The following is an 8508-nucleotide window of genomic DNA, read 5'->3' on the forward strand; positions in this document are numbered from 1 at the left end:
GGCGGCCGGGCGCCCCGGGCTGCGCTCGCACGCAGCTGTGCCGCCGCGGCCTGGCTGCGCGGCTGCGGCGCCCCGCCGCCCGCCCCCGCGGCTCGGCTCGGCGCTGCGCGGCGCGCACACGCAGGCGCAACCCCCGCGCAGAAAGTTAGAGAAGTTGCCCGCTTTGCTCCCTCCTTCCCCGCGCGTCTCCTGCGGGCGCGGAGCGGCGGCGGGGCGCCCCGGCCCCGGCGCAGGGGGAAGGGGAGAGGGCACCGGGCGCCGCGGCCCCTGCCCGGCTCGGCCCCGCGGAGGGAATCGGAGCGGCCCGCACCCTTGCGCACCAAGTCGTTGTCAGCCGGGGAAGGGGAGGGGGGGAACACCGCCCAGCTCCCCAGATCACCCCTTTTGTCGCCGGGGAGAGACCCTCCCTCAAGTTTCCTTGTCGGTGTGTGCTCGGGCTGAGGGAGGACTCTCCTAAACAATCCCTTGAAAATCCACCCCACCCCCCCCACCCCCCCGCACCCCGGCTGCCCCATCCTCCCCCAGCACGGGCAGGGCAGCCCCCTGCCCCCCTCCGGATCAGCCGCAGCACCCCTCGCCTCCCCGGCTCCTCGCACTTTCTCCCCCTGCCGCCCCCAGCCAGGGGCACGCAGAGGCGGCACCCGACCTCCGCCTGGCGTGGGAGCAGGAAACCAGCCCCCTCGGCCCGGCAGGGTGGGGTGCCGTATCCCACACCACCACCACCACCCCCCCCCGCCGAAACGGGGGACGTCCCGGGGAAGTAAACCCGCGCCGCCGCCCCCCCCCCCCCCCCCCGCCGCCGGGCCCCGAGGGCGCGATCACGATGCCCCGGCGAGGGGCGGCCCCGCGGTCCCCTGCCCCGGCTCCCCTGCGGTTCCCCACGGAGGGGGCTACGGCCCCCGCCCCGCTCCCCGCCGCCGCCGGCGGCGCGGGGGAAGCCGCCTCACCGCGGCCGCGGTGCCGCCCGCCAACACCGCCCCTCCGCGCACCGGCGCGGCCCCGGGCGTCCCCCCGGCATTACACAAGGCGGCCGGGGAGGCGCGGGGGGCTCGGGCACACCCCCCGCCGCGCCGGGGCCGAGGGGGCGTGCGGGAGCCGTTACCGGGGTCAGTGCCGTCTCCCGCCGCTGCCGCCGCGGCTGCCGCCGGCGCTGACCTTCGCTTTGTAAGATGAAGCTGAAGCTGGGGCTGCGGCCGCCATGTTCCCGTTTTAATAACTGCCTGCTTGTTTATTTCAATGGAGACCCTCCCACCACTCGCCCTCCTCCTCCTCCCCTTCTACCCAGAGGAGGGCTGGACGGGGAGGAGGCGGGGGGAGGCACAAGTCACTCCCCCCTGCCCCCGGGCACGGCGGCAGCGGCCGGGCCCCGGGCTGGGGGAGGCCGGGCCGGGCCGGGCCGGGCCGGGGCGGGAGGGCGGCACCGCGGCGCGGCCCGGGGCGCCGCCGCCCCTGGCTGATGCCGCCCGCCGGAGCGCGGGGCTGCCCCGCTCCCCGCCCGCAGGGACAATGGCAGCCGCCCCGCTCCCTCGCAGCCCTGCGCCGCGCTCCCGGGAGCCTCCTCCTCGGCACCCGAGCGGGGGCGGGGGGGGAAGTCCTTCGCCCTCGGAGGGCGAGACTTTAAATGTGGCCCTTTGCCGTCCGCCCTCGGAGGAACCTGGCTCTCGAGCGGGACCCGAGCAAGCAGCCCTGAGAGGGCTTTCGGTGGCCCGTGTTCCCAAAAACAGGGAGGCGGAGGCGGGGGGGGGGGGACGGGACACAGTCTTATTTCCTTTCTTTGCCCCCGGGGAAAAAAAAGAAAAAAAAAAAAAAGAGAGAGAAAAAGAAAGAAAACACACACATGCTGAAAATCATGTCACAAATACACAGCATCAACTGTATCTCACTCGCGGGAGCAAGGGGATGAAGATGCAGGCTTTTCCTGGGCTGGAGGAGTGAATGCGTGAGTTAAAAATTATTAAGGGCTGGAGGGTGATTGTTAAACATTGCCCTTTAGTTCAAGAAGCAATCCACGACGCAGAAATCCTGTCTTAAAAGAAAAGCTTTACATTTTCACGTGTCGATAATGGCGAGCCGTACTCTACACACTGTAACAACTGTGATTTTTGACATTTTGTCACATGGGTGTGCAGCCCCAAGTTTTTCTGCAGCTAGCCACAGATTATACATTGTTACTGGTGGCGTGCCCAACTCTGCTTGCAATTAGGCTTGTCCAACACTTTCTTGATCATAATCCTGGTTTTTCAGATGGTTACATTTTGCCCTACTGTGCTGCACACAATTTCCCATACTTGCGTCCGACTCAAGTTTTTTTAAGCTTTTTTCTTTCATTGGGCAAAAATAGTTCAATTGTTTCTCCAAACAAATTGAAGGAAAACTGTCTTTCCCACTATCCTTCCCCATGCTAAAAAAGTCTTTGCAACCAAGTCGCTGAAAACTTCTAATATTTTCCTCTTCTGGAGAAAGAAATCCGGTATGGGAGGGCCGGCCATTGGAAATCTATTTGAATTTAGCCCCCATTAGGAAATGGGAGTGGAGGGATTGTAGTTCGTATATGCTCAATTAGAGCTTTGCTGCTAAATTAACCAGAGATCCTACCTACATTAAATCCCACTGTTTCAGGGGGAGTACTTCTGGCATCATCTCCAGAAGACAAGTGGGCATGCTCCAGCACTGGGCTGCAGCAGCTGGAGAGGACAACCTTTCTCAGTGTCCCTCCCCACCAGTCGTACTCGGCAAAGAAATTACTCCGTCTTCAGGAAGCTCTTCCACGAGGCAGGCAGCAAAGAGATTCAAGGTTAATTCTGTCTGGAGAGCAGAGAAATCAGAATATTACCTTGAAATAACATGGCAAATGAGCGTAGCTTGTATGTGAAAAAAACCTGGGGCAAAGAGTTCTGGAGAGACAGAGCTTTCCCTCTGGCCTCATTTGTTATATCTGTGCAAATCTCTGTAGCAAATAAGCTAACAGTTATACAGGCAATAATCTCATTTACCTCACAGTCATGATTCATTTGTTCTCCTATGCTAAGTGAGACAGTGGTCCGCTGGAGAAAAAAAAAAAAATGCCTTTAATTTTATGACCATAAGCAGCCCAATTTAGAATTGCACAGGTAATTTTAATTCCAGCATTTCTTATTTATGGAAGCTTGATTTTTTCCAACTTCACACTTCCTTTAATGTAACCAAAAGTCTTTATTAAACTAGTACCTAAATTCACCAGGAAAAGCAAGGAAGACCTTTTAACTTGCTGCAGTACAAACATAAAAGATAGCCCATGCAACACAAAGTTTATGGTCTCAACATTGACAAAACCCCCTGAGTCTGATGTGGCTGAGTGTCCTTGTCTAACTGGGTGAGAGAGGGGATTTATCTACATATATATGCCCAGATCCACTGAAATTTGTTACCAGCTCCTAACTCATGAGCAAATACATTTTGTCATCTAAAGCCAAAACCCAAACCCCTGGTTACAAATATCACTGTGTGCAAAGGCCAGTAATTATGTTATTCCTAACTGCTATTCTTTAAAGGGAAAGCACCATCTTCCAGATGGGAAACAGATTTGATAAACGCACTTCAGTGCTGGATTTTATTCAGCATTACCGCTCTTCTCTGAACCTTCTCCAGTGTCACCATTGCTGCATTGTGCTGACTAGAGCTGGGCTTATTTTTTCAACAGAAGCTTCATCCATTCTAAACGAGAGTAATATAAGCTTTCTGTCATCCTCTCATATTCATCCTCCTCCCATTTATACTTCTGCTGGCCATTTTGTTCACAGCATCACTTTATGTATTCACTTGATTATTCACTGTGATCTGCAAACCTTTCCTGGTGTGAAATTTAACACAGAGAGAAGTTTTTAATTATTTTGAATTTTCAGTGAAGTTTGGTTAAGTTTCCTCTCATAACTTTTTTTTTCTAAATCTTTTTTTTTTCCCCCTAAATCAACAGGAAAAGAACCAGAATCTGAATGCAAGCATGTCTTCCCGATCAGTATAGCCAGATATTGTGAATGTTCTTTTTTCGTACTTACTTTTCCTACGCAACATATTTCTTAAAAAATTTGTACATGGGATACTGTGAGTAACACTAACATTTGCAGGTGTGTTTCTAACTGATTTTCAATTAAATTAAAGTTATTCTTCCATAAGGTGAAAGGTTATGAACAAATTGTTGAATGCTTATGAACTTGGCAGGCCACTAAGGTATGGCTGCTGTCTCATAAACCTCTATCTGCAGCTTTAACACGTAAGGAAGAAGGGTTTATGTGCACCTGCTGACACCGGGACTATATGTAATGCAGCTGTTGGTGCACAAAGCCTTTTTCATGAGCAGCTGCATTTACCCTGTAGAATTACTCTGCCCACCTTTATGGGGAATTGAGTCCCCACTTACTCATTAACCTCCCCAAGTGGGTTTAAATATGGTCTTTATGAAACCAGTAAGATTTTTGTTGACACAGTATATACCTAACTGAAACCCACAAAGAAAACAAAATGAAATTTAACACCATTTAAACCTACTATACCATCTTCAGCCTCTTAGGGATGTGGGGGACCTGTTGAGGTCTTCTGGCTGAACCCTCAGCTCCAAGTAGGGCCAATTTTGAAGTTAAGCCAGGTTTCCCAGGGTCATATCCAGCTCAGTTTTTACTGTCTACAAGGATGAAGAGTCCTCAACCTCTCTGGATGACCCATTCCAGTGTTTGACCACATTTGTGAATTTTGCTTTTCCCCTGATATTTAGTAGGTCTGTTCCAGCTTGTTCCTGTTGCCTCTCACAGTGAAAAGGCCACTGTGGACCTCAAAGAATGCTCCATCTTCTCTACACCTGCCCATTAGGTAGCTGAAGAGAACAATAAAATTCACACCACCTTCTCTTCTTAAGACTAACAGCCTGACCTTCTCAGCCTCTTCTTGTACATCATGTGTACAGCACCCTCACCATCCTGATGGCCCTCCTCTGGATTTGCTTTTCTATGCCCACGTCTTTCAGGCACTGGGGCGCTCAAAACTGCACATAGTAACCCAGATGCAATCTCACAAGTACTCCCATGGATGGGAATAACCACTTTTCTCGACCTCCTGACTATTCTTTTGCTATTGTGGCCCAGGATGCTGTTGACCTTCTTTGTTGCAAGGTCACTGTTGATTTCCTTGTTGCTCACCAGGACCCCCGAATTCTTTTTTGCAAAGCTCTTTTCTATCCACTTGGTCCCCAGCTCATAAAGTGGATGGCTGTTCTGTCCCAGATGCAGGATGCCGCACCACCATTCACTAAACTTCATGAGCTTCCTGCCAGCCCATTTCTCCAGCCTGCTGAGGTCCCTCCAGTGCACTGATCACTCCTTCCCAATTTGCTGTCATCTGCACTTCATCTTATCACTGAGGTCACTGGTAAAGGTGTTACGCAGTGTCAGTCCCAGTACTCACCCTTGAAGTATACTGGCCACCAGGAGACCTGCTACTGCTGATCACAGCACTTGAGCCCAATGGTCCAGCCAGTTTTCCACCTAACTTCTACTTAACCTAGCTCATACCTCTCCAGTGTGGTTAAAGGAGGTCTATGGGTGATTGTGTCAAAAGCTTTGCTAAAGTCAAAGTAAACGACATCTGCTGCTCTCTCCTCCGCAGACTCAGTTATCTCGTTATAAAAAGCAGTCACATTGGTCAGGCAGAATATGTCCTTTGTAAACCCTTGCTGCCTGTCCCCGGTCACCTTGTCTTTCAAACACCTGGACAGGGTATCCAGGAGGATTTACTAAATCCTCCCACAGACTGAGGTCAGGCTGGCTTGTCTGTAGTTCCCTGGATCTCCATTCTTGAAGACGGACACAACATTTGTCTTTTTTCAGCCACCCAGCGCTTCCCCCAGTCACCACCACCTTTACACAATACACACACACCTGTCATGATACACATACCCTACCACTACTACAATTACCGTGCCCCTCTGACCTCACATGACATCTCCAAACTATTGCTGATTATCCTCCTTCCATTAGCCTTTTACCATGTTCTGTCCTGTCAAAATAACACATGGCGCTGTGTTCTTTTAAAGTATCTAGGATCTGGCTCAGCTTCTTCAATGGCACTTTTGCTTTATTGCCATTTGATACAGTGATACAGCAGACTCATTAAGAGCTTGCAGTGAAGAGCATATCCTAGGCACATAGTGCTTATGTGCTAAAACTAAAAATAAGAATTTTATTTCGTCCTAGAAAAACTTCAGACATAAAAAAAATATTTTTTGTGCCTCAAATAACAAACTTGTAAATTAGAAAGTGGCTAATCAAACATCTTATTGTATGTTGATGACTTATTAATTCAATAATTTGCCTCACATTCACTTTTTTAAAATCAGATAACCTTGAGAAGCTCCATACCTTTTTAATACAAGAAATCAATCAAGATCAATTTCACCTTGTAAAATGTTTTGAAGAAAGTTATAAATGCATAGCGTAAGAATTAGAATTTTAATCAATATTTGTGCAAATATTTTTATACTAGAAGAAATGACTCATTTTACTCATGCTACTTTAGTAGCAGTTCATGCTAAGACAAAATAATATTCAACTGAGGGAAATACACCTGTAGAGCTGAAGCACAACTGCTATGCTGGTACCAGAAGTGTATATATTTTTCTTATATTGTAATTATCATACCAAACACCTTGCATTTTTACTTTGCTGGATCTGCACCTCCATTTACCCAGCCCACTTGCTTCTCCACTTCCCTTCAGCTACATATAGCAATTGTGACCACATGAAGTGCTGGATCAGACAAACAATATCTGCCCCTAAAGTTCTTCCCACACACTGTGATGGGACTGCTGAGGAGGTAGCACCAAATTCCAACCATGAGAAAAGGGGTAGTGCCTGCTGGGCACTCCTGGGCAGCCTGCTGGGGATGACCCTGCCTGAGCAGGGGGGTTGGACCAGACGACCTCCAGAGTTCCCTTCCAACCTCAGGAATTGTGTGGCTCTGTGATACTTTTTGTGGAAAACAAAATTCTTTCTGCTACTCTGCTTTACTACCACTACTTTACTGCTACTCTTCACACTGCTCTCCCAACTTCTCCAATCGTTATTCTCTTTAGCCATATTTTTTCTTTTTCCCTTATTTCCCCTTTTCTCTTTATTTTTGCTAGTCTTTTACGCTCAGTCTCTCCCATATTCTCATCCTGCAGCATGTGCTCAACAAGAGTTATGCTATGACATATTCTGTATAATCATGCAGACTATTCAAAAAGACATTGCCGTTCCTCCTACTGAGGATGAAAAAAGCCCAGCTCACCCCTTTACTCTGACTTTAACAAAAAATGTAAACAGCCCTCAAGCATACACATTAAGGAGTATAACTGAGTTACATACAAGAAACAGAGCTAGAATTGTTTCATTATGGTTTTGCTGTTTAAAGACCAATGTTGTCTTCCCCTTGTAATTACATTGTTGAATATGTTAACTTACCTTTTGTTTAGAATTGTGTAACACTATCTTCCCTTGATTTCTTGCACTTGAAATCAAAAATTTTGGTACCTTCACAAGAATTTCATAATAAAAAGCACTGCTGAGGAAGGTCAGAATTAAAAGCCATCCCACCATTAGCAAGTGGAGATGCACAGTTAACAAGCCCCCTAGACACATCCTTTGTGCTGCTCTCTTTGGGATGTCCTCTGAAAAATTGTTCTAAGGCAGCTTTATTAATTCATATTTAACAATTACTTCTCATCACTGACCACATACATTAGGATGCTTCCTCCTAAATCGTAATGGTTGTGCAACCCTCAGCCTAAGTGACCCTACATCTTTTATGTTGAACATACTTTCTAAATTCACTATTAAGCTGATTACACCCTGAGGATGATCAATCTGTGTTCTCCATTGGCCGCTTACCATGCAAATTTAGAGTTATGTACACATGTAAATTTACTAGCTCATGTAATTAGAGCACAGAAGATATAACAAAAATAAGAGTGGTGGTGAAGCATGTTTTCAACTGGCAAAAACTCAGCATGTCTGTACAAGTAGCACATTTCATGCAGCAGACTTAAGATCTGCCTCTCTGTGTTGCAGCTCTTAATGCCATTATGAAAGAGATGAAATCAAGATGGAAGGATGACAGTGATTTAGTCACAGAACCAGTTAAATGGCTTTCCAAACTTGAGGCCACAGATAGCTTTTTGATTTACAGATAGCACAGAAGCTTGATCTTACAAACCTTTAACTGAACTAAATGAAGTCCAGAAAGTATGAAGAAGGAAATATACGAGTTTGGCTTCATTTCAGGATAGAGTTAAGAGTTTTAAGTTCAAGTTCTGTGAATTCAGCTACTTAATGGCTTTTTTAAAATTATTGCTTTAATTTAATTTATTTCTATTATTAAAACAATTACATTTTCATTAGAGTTTCTTAAGCTCATGTTTTTTGTTTGACTTCCAACCCTAGACTCTAGAATAACCAAATTTTTGTATGGAATTATTTTAATCTAACAAATATTAGAAAAAAA

General features: G+C 47.8%; 1 protein-coding gene across 6 annotated transcripts in view; it reads right to left on the reverse strand.

Annotated features, from left to right (window-relative positions):
• NCOA2 (nuclear receptor coactivator 2) overlaps positions 1-1334 on the reverse strand; it is a 198918-nt gene extending 197584 nt beyond the window's left edge. For 4 of the 6 annotated variants that reach the window (XM_069779504.1, XM_069779506.1, XM_069779500.1 and 1 more), the window contains exon 1: positions 1103-1334. The gene's annotated coding sequence lies outside the window, so the exon portion shown is untranslated. The remainder of the gene's footprint in view (positions 1-1102) is intronic. The other 2 variants (XM_069779502.1, XM_069779505.1) reach the window with 2 other exon arrangements.
• Positions 1335-8508: the final 7174 nt, after the last annotated feature.

The sequence above is a fragment of the Haliaeetus albicilla genome, chromosome 3 (genome assembly GCF_947461875.1).
Source record: "Haliaeetus albicilla chromosome 3, bHalAlb1.1, whole genome shotgun sequence".
Classification (NCBI taxonomy): Eukaryota; Metazoa; Chordata; class Aves; order Accipitriformes; family Accipitridae; genus Haliaeetus; species Haliaeetus albicilla.